Raw genomic sequence first — 12,550 nt, 5'->3', positions numbered from 1 at the left:
GATAATGTGTCATGAGACACACAAATATAAATTAAATACACAGAAAGGAAATTAAATGAGCTCAAATATAGCTACAAACGAGGCATAATGATGCAATATGTACATACAGCTAGCCTAAATAGTATGTTAGCATCGATTAGCTTGCTGTCATGTACTGACCAAATATGCCTGATTAACACTGCAAGTCAATAAAATCAACAAAGCTCACATTTGTGCGTTCATGCACAGCATAAAACTTTTGGTGGACAAAATGAGACAAAAAGAGTGGCATAAAACACGTCTTTCTGTGGCAACATCGGAGAAAGTTGTACATGTAAACAAACTATGTTGAGTTCAAGGATTGCTGAAATTAGTAGGACAAAACGGTGCTTGCCAAATACTCAGTGAAGCATGTATAACATAAACAGTGGAATTTGTAACAATTAGGAAGGTTTGTGTCATGTCTGTCCTCCTACAGAAAATATATTAAAACAAACAAAAAAAGGTTTCTTCATCTTTTTCCATTTTCACACATCTCTGAAAGATGTCCAGGGAACCAGTAGGGCGGCGCTAAAGAGCCGCATGCGGCCCAAGAGCCACGGGTTGCTGACCACCGGCCTAAGTACTCATTAAAAACAAGGCAGAGGTTTTATCATATCCTGTGTCCCCCGCCCTTAAGTTCCCCCTACAATGGATCCGGTATTGTCCCATGACCTGAGTAACCAATACATGACACGTACGTCAATCAATCAATCAATGTTTATTTATATAGCCCTAAGTCACAAGTGTCTCAAAGGGCTGCACAAGCCACAATGACATCCTTGGTTCAGAGCCCACATAAGGGCAAGGGAAAACTCACAACCCAGTGGGATGTCAATGTGAATGACTATGAGAAACCTTTGAGAGGACCGCATATGTGGGTGACCCCCCCCCCCCCCCCCCTCTAGGGGAGACCGGATGCAATGGACGTCAAGTGGGTCTAGCATAATATTGTGAAAGTACAGTCCATAGTGGATCTAACATAATAGTGAGAGTCCAGTCCATAGTGGATCTAACATAATAGTGAGAGTCCAGTCCATAGTGGATCTAACATAATATTGTGAAAGTCCAGTCCATAGTGGATCTAACATAATATTGTGAGAGTCCAGTCCATAGTGGATCTAACATAATAGTGTGAAAGTCCAGTCCATTGTGGATCTAACATAATAGTGAGAGTCCAGTCCATAGTGGATCTAACATAATATAGTGAAAGTCCAGTCCATAGTGGATCTAACATAATAGTGTGAAAGTCCAGTCCATAGTGGATCTAACATAATAGCGAGAGTCCAGTCCATAGTGGATCTAACATAATAGCGTGAGAGTCCAGTCCATAGTGGATCTAACATAATAGTGAGAGTCCAGTCCATAGTGGATCTAACATAATAGTGAGAGTCCAGTCCATAGTGGATCTAACATAATAGTGTGAAAGTCCAGTCCATTGTGGATCTAACATAATAGTGAGAGTCCAGTCCATAGTGGATCTAACATAATATAGTGAAAGTCCAGTCCATAGTGGATCTAACATAATAGTGTGAAAGTCCAGTCCATAGTGGATCTAACATAATAGCGAGAGTCCAGTCCATAGTGGATCTAACATAATAGCGTGAGAGTCCAGTCCATAGTGGATCTAACATAATAGTGAGAGTCCAGTCCATAGTGGATCTAACATAATAGTGAGAGTCCAGTCCATAGTGGATCTAACATAATACTGTGAAAGTCCAGTCCATAGTGGATCTAACCAGGGGCGGATTAAGAAATTTTGGCCCCCTGGGCCTGACATGGTCTTGGCCCCTCAACCCCCCGCGCGTGTGGGCGCACACACACGCACGCACTATGCAAGAAATACTGTATACTGTGAACAGACATGCACACTGTACTGTACAGAAGAGTGCACATACTGCACACACACTATTAGGTATACCACACAGACACTGACAAGCACAGGTTTCACACAGACACAGGGGGAGGGGATAAATGGCCTAAAAATAAACATTTTTGAAAATGATTACGCCCACTTCAGTGATGGTGCATTGGGTCATTTGAGAGATATTATGTATTGGAAGTTGGTAGCTATCATGAAATAAACCCCCCAACCCACCCAAAAAACTAAATCGGACATGATTTTTGCCCCCTTTTCCTCCCTTCTATCATTAAAAATAAAATAATATCTTAGGAAAACACATTGGCATAACGGCAGCTGTGCAGCAAATTGAGGCTCAAAGTCTGTATCTATTTGTGGTTAAGCTTGAGGAGAAGGAGAAAGGTAAAATGATAACATGCATCGGAGAGCACCACAAAGAAAGGTGTAGGCCAGTTCATGGTACAAGGGCTGCATGCAGGTCAAGATAGCCCATTTCCAAGAATGCTATAGTGGCTGGACAGGCACTGGACATGTCCTGAACTCAGTGTCAGACGTGGCTGCCGAATACTTGGATGAAGTGAAGCGGCTGACAGATCTCATGCTGCCCCATCTGAAGACTGTCCTGGCCAGGCAGAGGATGGATGAGGAGACCTTCCCAATGGACCCTGTCAGTGAACAGGCTAGTAACATTGATGGCACCCCTGTGCACAACATTGGGATGGAGAGACAATGTGGCAAGGTGGACTACAAACTGAAGAAGTTGGGCACACTGAACGCAGTCAATAGGTCAATAATTTTACAGAAGAGCCAGGAGCTTCAGAGGTTTCAAGGCAGCAGCACAAGCAAAAAGGGAGGTTGAACTCAACTGGAGTAAATTCATGAAGGCAAAATTCGAGAGTAGGGCAGATGAGAAACAAGAGATGGCTCAAAGAAAGGAGAGTAAGAGACTAGACATGCTGGACACACTGAAATCTTTTGATGGCCCCTTCACGATAGTGGGGAAGTTGAAAAGTTCCTTGTGGATGAAAGTCTGCACAAGAATGCAAAGCTGCAGAGAATGAAGCTTGAGGTTCAGTTTGCCAGAGAAAGCACCAAGCTTCTGCCTAAAGTCAATCCTATCTTCACAATCCAGGTGACACTTCCCAGAAATGGCAAAAGTGCAATTCTCCAAGTCATAATGGATACTTAGAATTTTATGGTGGTGGTAAGTATTCATGAAAACAGGTAGCCTAACATTAGTGAATGGGTGAATTCTGGAAATAACCTAAAAATCTTACACAGTGCACCTTTAAGCAAGGGGTTTCTTTCGTGCTTTCAATTTTGCAAAATCATCCACCACATCATTGAAGTCCAACTCTCTTGTCAGCTCACTCTCAATTGCCATTAGAGATAACGCATTTAATCTTTTCTGAGTCATTCTTGTGCGCAGCTCATTTTTTACTCTTGACAAAAGAGAGAATGAGCGTTCTCCCTCACAGTTACTGACCGGTAGAGTGAGAAAAATCTGTAGCGCAATGTATGTATTAGGAAACGTAGGCTGTAGTCCAAAATGTATTATTGTTTTGAGCAGTCCTGAAGGGGTCCTCTCCTCATCAGTGTTGTTGAGCTGTATAAAAGATTTGAACTGTATAAGCTCCTGTCCAAGACTTTCATTGAGGTCAGATGGGTATGATTCAGTGAGAATCTTGGCCTTGTGAAGGACTGAAGCATTGGACTCTGTATCCAAAGAGAAAAGGACACTGAACAAATTGTTCAGATGTTTGTAGGCCTCCAGACGGTGATTAAGGCTTGAACTCAGTTGATCAATAGAGGCAATAAATGTCTCTATTTGAAACAGTTGCCTTCCCTCAAGCACAACATCTGGGGATGCTGATTCATCAGCAAACTTTTTACGTTTCCTCGTCCGTTCAGCCCTGTAAGATGGGGTGCCACCCAACATGTTTAAGGCTTTCTGCTCAAAATGATCAAATAGATCTCTTTGGGAGAGAACAAAGGTGCGCAGAGATTCCAGCAATCTAACTGCTGTACCAAGGTCCATGTCTGCTTTTTGAAGTTGCAGACTTGTGGCCTGAAATCTGGACAGAACAGTGTCCCAAAAGCCTGCCATGAAGGCCATCTCAAGTGAATCCAGCTTCCGCACTAGACTGTCAGCTTCAGTTCGTGTGTCTCGTTTCTCTGTGTCATCAGTGGAAATAACCTGTAGTGCTGCTTTTATTTTACTGTAGTTCTGCCACAGTGCTTTGGTAGATTCTGCACGGCAACTCCAACGCGTGTTGGATAAAGCTTTAAGTGTGAGATCTATGTTGGAATTGCCAAATACCCTGTCCCATCGGTGTGTGGATGCAGTTGTGAAGTTGTAAATAGACTGAATCAAGTCAAAATACTTAGAGACTTCATTTCCACATCTGTCAATGCTGTTGACTCCCACCAAATTCAAAGAGTGAGCTGCACATGGAATATAGTGTATTAATGGGTTGCTTTTCTTTAAGTGAGCCTGCAACCCATTATACCTCCCTGACATGTTGCTGGCATTATCATAAGCCTGCCCCCTGCAATTTGACAGCTCTAACCCTAGATTTTCCAAGACAGACATGACACAGTTAGCCAAACTTTCACCTGTATGGCTAGTAATGGGCTCAAAACCCACAAAGCGTTCAACAACACTGCCCTCTTTGCTAACAAAACGGAATATGAATGTCAATTGGTCCACATGAGATAAATCTGGGGTTGAATCCACAATGATAGAGTAGTATTTGCTTGCTTGCAGTTCATCTGCTATAGCCTGTTTGGTTTTTGCACCCATCAATTCAATGAATTCCTCACAAATGGTGGAGGACAGATATGAGGTATTACCTCGACCCATCTGCCCAAACTTTCTGATGTGATCCTTTAGAAAGGGATCAAATTCAGCCAGGACCTCCAGAATACCAAGGTAGTTCCCATTGAGAGGAGACCCTAACGATTCATTTTTACCCCTAAATGCAAGGCCCCTTTCTGCAAGGAATTTAATGACTGCAACAACTCTTTGTAACACCTGCCTCCAATAGCTGCTCTCTGCCTGAAACTGTTTGAACAGGTCTGCATCAACTGTGGCACCTTTGGCGCGGTTCAAGACTGCTTGCATGCAGGTTATGTGCTCAGCACTTCGCTCATGTTCACCAAATCTTTCTGAGTGTTTCCAATCACAATAGCCTGTCACAAAAGAATGCGTTTTTGGGGAAAACAGTTTGCATGCAAAGCAGTAAACATTACCAGTAGAGGGAGAGTACATCAGCCACTCTCTTTGTACTCGTTGTCCATTGGGCAAGTGTGAAGTAAAATGTTCATTGTTTAGGCATCGGGTTTTGCCTCCTAGCCCACTGTTCCTCACAGAAGCTGGATAATGGCTGTGACGGTTGTGAAATGATTTTGCACCTCTTTGAATAAGAACTTCCTTCATTGACTCAGTGAGGGTCTCAGCCCATTTAGCGGGATCACTAGGTAGAGTTGTCACTGTAGATGGTGTTGAAGAAAGATTCAGCTCATTTTCTATGCTGTCCAGAGGTGCAGTGACCTCACATTCATCCGAGCAACTGGCTACTGCTGAATTGGTTGAATCATAAGCATCAGAAGCATTTGGTTCAGTGTCTACACTTGTAGTGGTCTCAGGATCTTGGGAGCTACATGCTAGCTCAGGTGCATTGCTAACCTTAGCTGAATTTGCAGTAGCATTTATAGAATTGCTTTCAGCAGATGTCTTTGTACTGAAGAAGCTGGAGATATTTGGAACACTCTCAAGTAAAACTGATTCCTTTTTTTTCTTTTCTTGCTGAATTTTTTTTCTAGCTCCTCCACTTAAACGTTTATGATCCATATTTCCCTTCTTTCTTTGCACATTGGCTCTTTGCCTATCACAACAGATAAACCAACTATGTGTGTGTGTGTGTGTGTGTGTGTGTGTGTGTGTGTGTGTGTGTGTGTGTGTGTGTGTGTGTGTGTGTGAGTTTGTTTGTGTGTTTATGATCGGTGCTGCTTCCTTCAAGTGTGTGAGGTGATTTAGAAAACTAGCAACCCAGCATCAACACTCCAAAGCAGAGAATAACAGCTTACTAGCATAGACAATTGAGAGCAGAGAATCAACTGATTCGTCTGATAGACAGCAGGAGAGCAGAGTGGTCAGTGATGATCGAATCAAGAAAATGTCTAAATGGCAAGGGAACAGACTGATTTGTACTGAGGAGAAAGAGAGAGAGAGCCAATTACAGTGAAATATATTCCAAAAGAGCCAAGTGACTAGCTGAAGGCAGGGACAAATGCCTTGGAGTGACCAACAAGAGTGCAAAGTACCAAATGGCAAAATGTGGAAAGACCAACAGGCAGATCTGCTTTTACCTCTTATCTTCACAACCAAAAAGTTGCTAAATGATGTTTTCAGTCGCTAGCCAGGTATGGCCAAAAGACGCGAAATCTAGCGGCAAAGTCGGTCAATCACACTGACAGTGAAACAAATATTTTGAAAAGATAATAATTGTACACCTTTGTGCACTTTAGTCTTCTATCTAAATATTTTCACAAAGGACACCAAGGCAGCTTGCTAGCTATGATGGGAGCAACAATGTCTGATAGACAGCAGGAGAGCAGAGTGGTCAGTGATGATCCAATCAAGAAAATGTCTAAATGGCAAGGGAACAGACTGATTTGTACTGAGGAGAAAGAGAGAGCCAAGTACAGTTAAATATATTCCAGAGCCAAGTGACTAACTGAAGGCAAAGACAACAGCCAGATACCTTAGCAGAGACCAACAAGAATTCAAAGTACCTAATAGCAAGATGGCGAGACCAACACAATAAATTGTATTAGGATTTAATTTATTAACGTTAATCTTAACAGCCAAAAAGTTGCTGAATAATGTTTGTAGTCGCTAGCCAGGTATGCCCAAAACAAGAGTCGCTAAACCTAGCAGCAAAGTTGCTTAATTGCAACACACTCTAGGATTCAGGGGAATTAAGGATAATAAAGATATTAATTGTACAACTTTTTGTACTTTTTTTCTAGTTTTTTGAGTCGCCAGCCATGTATGGCCAAAAGTCGCTAATTGAATGCCAACGTTGCTTAATCGCCAACACACTGGGACTCACTGAAGGACTGACTGAATAAAAAAGATAATTAAGATAATTGTGTACTTTTCTCTTCTGATATTTTCTCTAAGGACCCCAAGCTATCTGCAAGCAGCAATAATGTCTGACAGACAGGAGAGCAGAGTGGTCAGTGATGAATGGCAAGGGAACAGGCTGATTTGTACTGAGGAGAAAGAGAGAGAGAGAGCCAATTACAGTGAAATATATTCCAAAAGAGCCAAGTGACTAGCTGAAGGCAGGGACAAATGCCTTGGAGTGACCAAGAAGAGTGCAAAGTACCAAATGGCAAAATGTGGGAAGACCAACAGGAAGATCTGCTTTTACCACTTATCTTCACAACCAAAAAGTCGCTAAATGATGTTTTTAGTCGCTAGCCAGGTATGGCCAAAAGACGCGAAATCTAGCGGCAAAGTCGGTCAATCACACAGTGAAACAAATAATTTTAAAAAGATAGTAATCGTACAATGTCTTGTACTTTTGTCTTCTTTCTTAATATTTCTCAAAGGACACCAAAATGTCGCTATCTGCAGGCAGCTTGCTAGCTATGATGGCAGCAACAATGTACCTTAGAGTGACTGACCAACAAGAGCTCAAAGTACCTAATGGCAAAATGTGGAGAGACAGACACAATAAATTGCATTAAGATGAAGAGAACTGTTGCTATTATTAATCTTAACATCAACCAGAAAGTCGCTAAATGTCACCAGCCAGGTATGGCCAAAAGTCGCTTAATTGGCCACACACAGTAACAGAGAAACTAACAAAAAAAAGATCATAAAGATAATAGTTGTACAACTGTGTGTACTTTTGTCTTCTTTCTAAATATTTTCCCAAAGGACACCAAAATGTTGCTATCTGCAGGCGGGAGCGTGCCTATGTTCCCCGGGTCCTATGTTCCCCGGGTCCTATGTTCCCCGGTTGTTCCTGGGTCTTTGTATGCGACCGGGGAACTTAGGACCCTTTTTCTAAAAAAGGGTCCTATGTTCCCTGCATTGTATCTGGCGAAATTGCGAAATTGTGCCCTGACCAAAACCATCCCTAAACCTAACCTGTCACAGGGCGTTGTGGAGCACTTTTTTTTGGCGAAATTGTGCCCTGACCAAAACTATCCCTAAACCTAACCTGTCACAGGGCGTTGTGGAGCACTTTTTGGGCGAAATTGTGCCCTGACCAAAACCATCCCTAAACCTAACCTGTCACAGGGCGTGCGGCAGCAGATAGAGCAACTCAAACGCGAACTTCCTTCCTTCGACAACTTAAACGCGTCTCTGTCATGCGTGTCTGCGTGCGTCTTACTTAGTCGCGCATTGGAAGCAGCGGGGAACATAGAACCCTTTTCTGGAAAAAGTGTTGTACGTTCCCCGCAGCGGGGAACATAGAACCCTTTTTTTTAAAAAGGGTCCTTAGTTCCCCGGTAGAGGGAAACATAGGACCCGGGTAACATAGGGACGGGGAACATAGGGATGACCCGCTGCAGGCAGCTTGCTAGCTATGATGGCAGCAACGATGTCTGCCAGACAGGAGAGAGTGGTCAGTGACGATCGAATCGAGAAAATGACAAAATGGGTCAAAGACCAAAAAGTTATTAACTGACAGCAGTGACAAATGTCAGACTGTAAACTTTCTCGAAAGAAAAGGACAAAATGGGAAGATGCTCATAATAACAGCAAAATGGAAAATATAAGAATTTCCAAGTAATGCTCAACTCAAGTGTGTGTGTGTGTGTGTGTGCGCGCGTTAAACTTCTTGTTGAATGATTTCAAATTATCTCTGAGTCTGAACTGAGGGAAAGGAAACCAAATTTTGAGCAGTCTCTCACGAGTTCAAAATACCAAATGAGGAGATTCTAAAAGAACAGACCGGTTTATGAAAGACTTGATGGGGGAGGGGCACAGCTAAGAATACTTGAGTGAGATTCTGTGATCCAAATTCGAGATAGAGCTTTTTGATAATGATAATTTGTCAGAGTAAGGTTGTGTAATCAAAATTTGAGAATGAGCTTTGTCAATCAATCAAGAATATTTGCATTAAGTTCTGTGATCAAAATTCAGAAACAACCTTTAATAATTGATAAAGAATATGTGAGTGAGGTTGTGTGATCCATCCAATTTGAGAATTAGCTTTGATAATAATGATTGAGAGCCTCTGGCCCTCTGTGGATCATGGCCGCGGGGCCAATTTTGCCTGGCCCCTTGGGGCCTCTGTGGGTCGTGGCCGCGGGGCCAAGTTGGCCTGGCCCCTTGGGGCCTCTGACCCTCTATGGATCGGGGCCAAGTTGGCCTGACCCCTCGGGGCCTCTGGCCCTCTATGGATCATGGCCGCGGGGCCAAGTTGGCCTGACCCCTTAGGACCTCAGGCCCTCTGTGGGTCGCGGCCGCGGGGCCAAGTTGACCTGGCCCCTTGGGGCCTCTTACCCTCTATGGATCGTGGCCGCGGGGCCAAGTTGACCTGGCCCCTTGGGGCCTCTGGCCTTCTGTGGCTCGCGGCCGCGGGGCCAAGTTGGCCTGGCCCTTTGGGGCCTCTGGCCTTCTGTGGGTCGTGGCCGCGGGGCCAAGTTGGCCTGGCCCCTTGGGGCCTCTGACCGTCTATGGATCGTGGCCGCGGGGCCAAGTTGACCTGGCCCCCTGGGGCCTCTGACCCTCTATGGATCGTGGCCGCGGGGCCAAGTTGGCCTGGCCCCTTGGGGCCTCTGACCGTCTATGGATCATGGCCGCGGGGCCATGTTGGCCTGGCCCCTTGGGGCCTCTGGCCCTCTGTGGGTCGCGGCCGCGGGGCCAAGTTGACCTGGCCCCTTGGGGCCTCTTACCCTCTATGGATCATGGCCGCGGGGCCAAGTTGGCCTGGCCCCTTGGGGCTTAAGATTATTATTTTTGCAAAAGTAGTTTTGCTTGGGTCGCGGCCGCGGGGCCAAGTTGGCCTGGCCCCTTGGGGCCTCTGGCCCCCTGGGCCTGGGCCCGGTAGGCCCGGTCATTAATCCACCTATGGATCTAACATAATATTGTGAAAGTTCAGTCCATAGTGGATCTAACATAATAGTGTGAGAGTCCAGTCCATAGTGGATCTAACATAATAGTGAGAGTCCAGTCCATAGTGGATCTAACATAATAGTGAGAGTCCAGTCCATAGTGGATCTAACATAATACTGTGAAAGTCCAGTCCATAGTGGATCTAACATAATATTGTGAAAGTTCAGTCCATAGTGGATCTAACATAATAGTGTGAGAGTCCAGTCCATAGTGGATATAACATAACAGTGTGAAAGTCCAGTCCATAGTGGATCTAACATAATAGTGTGAGTCTAGTCCATAGTGGATCTAACATAATAGTGTGAGAGTCCAGTCCATAGTGGATCCCCCCCCCCCCCCTCTAGGGGAGACCGGATGCAATGGACGTCAAGTGGGTCTAGCATAATATTGTGAAAGTCCAGTCCATAGTGGATCTAACATAATAGTGAGAGTCCAGTCCATAGTGGATCTAACATAATAGTGAGAGTCCAGTCCATAGTGGATCTAACATAATATTGTGAAAGTCCAGTCCATAGTGGATCTAACATAATATTGTGAGAGTCCAGTCCATAGTGGATCTAACATAATAGTGTGAAAGTCCAGTCCATTGTGGATCTAACATAATAGTGAGAGTCCAGTCCATAGTGGATCTAACATAATATAGTGAAAGTCCAGTCCATAGTGGATCTAACATAATAGTGTGAAAGTCCAGTCCATAGTGGATCTAACATAATAGCGAGAGTCCAGTCCATAGTGGATCTAACATAATAGCGTGAGAGTCCAGTCCATAGTGGATCTAACATAATAGTGAGAGTCCAGTCCATAGTGGATCTAACATAATAGTGAGAGTCCAGTCCATAGTGGATCTAACATAATACTGTGAAAGTCCAGTCCATAGTGGATCTAACATAATATTGTGAAAGTTCAGTCCATAGTGGATCTAACATAATAGTGTGAGAGTCCAGTCCATAGTGGATCTAACATAATAGTGAGAGTCCAGTCCATAGTGGATCTAACATAATAGTGAGAGTCCAGTCCATAGTGGATCTAACATAATACTGTGAAAGTCCAGTCCATAGTGGATCTAACATAATATTGTGAAAGTTCAGTCCATAGTGGATCTAACATAATAGTGTGAGAGTCCAGTCCATAGTGGATATAACATAACAGTGTGAAAGTCCAGTCCATAGTGGATCTAACATAATAGTGTGAGAGTCCAGTCCATAGTGGATCCAACATAATAGTGAGAGTCCAGTCCATAGTGGATCTAACATAATAGTGAGAGTCCAGTCCATAGTGGATCTAACATAATAGTGAGAGTCCAGTCCATAGTGGATCTAACATAATATTGTGAAAGTCCAGTCCACAGTGGATCTAACATAATATTGTGAGAGTCCAGTCCATAGTGGATCTAACATAATAGTGTGAAAGTTCAGTCCATTGTGGATCTAACATAATAGTGAGAGTCCAGTCCATTGTGGATCTAACATAATAGTGAGAGTCCAGTCCATAGTGGATCTAACATAATATTGTGAAAGTCCAGTCCATAGTGGATCTAACATAATAGTGTGAAAGTCCAGTCCATAGTGGATCTAACATAATAGTGAGAGTTCAGTCCATTGTGGATCTAACATAATAGTGAGAGTCCAGTCCATAGTGGATCTAACATAATATTGTGAAAGTCCAGTCCATAGTGGATCTAACATAATAGTGTGAGAGTCCAGTCCATAGTGGATCTAACATAATAGTGAGAGTCCAGTCCATAGTGGATCTAACATAATAGTGAGAGTCCAGTCCATAGTGGATCTAACATAATACTGTGAAAGTCCAGTCCATAGTGGATCTAACATAATATTGTGAAAGTTCAGTCCATAGTGGATCTAACATAATAGTGTGAGAGTCCAGTCCATAGTGGATATAACATAACAGTGTGAAAGTCCAGTCCATAGTGGATCTAACATAATAGTGTGAGTCTAGTCCATAGTGGATCTAACATAATAGTGAGAGTCCAGTCCATAGTGGATCTAACATAATAGTGAGAGTCCAGTCCATAGTGGATCTAACATAATAGTGAGAGTCCAGTCCATAGTGGATCTAACATAATATTGTGAAAGTCCAGTCCATAGTGGATCTAACATAATAGTGACAGTCCAGTCCATAGTGGATCTTGCATAATAGTGAGAGTCCAGTCCATAGTGGATCTAACATAATACTGTGAAAGTCCAGTCCATAGTGGATCTAACATAATAGTGAGAGTCCAGTCCATAGTGGATCTAACATAATAGTGAGAGTCCAGTCCATAGTGGATCCAACATAATAGTGAGAGTCCAGTCCATAGTGGATCTAGCATAATAGTGAGAGTCCAGTCCATAGTGGATCTAACATAATATTGTGAAAGTCCAGTCCATAGTGGATCTAACATAATAGTGAGAGTCCAGTCCATAGTGGATCTAACATAATAGAGTCCAGTCCATAGTGGATCTAGCATAATAGTGAGAGTCCAGTCCATAGTGGATCTAACATAATACTGTGAAAGTCCAGTCCATAGT

Source organism: Entelurus aequoreus, linkage group LG28 (assembly GCF_033978785.1).
Source record: "Entelurus aequoreus isolate RoL-2023_Sb linkage group LG28, RoL_Eaeq_v1.1, whole genome shotgun sequence".
NCBI lineage: Eukaryota > Metazoa > Chordata > Actinopteri > Syngnathiformes > Syngnathidae > Entelurus > Entelurus aequoreus.
The sequence above is the reverse complement of the archived record's forward strand: the minus strand, read 5'-3'. Positions refer to the sequence as shown.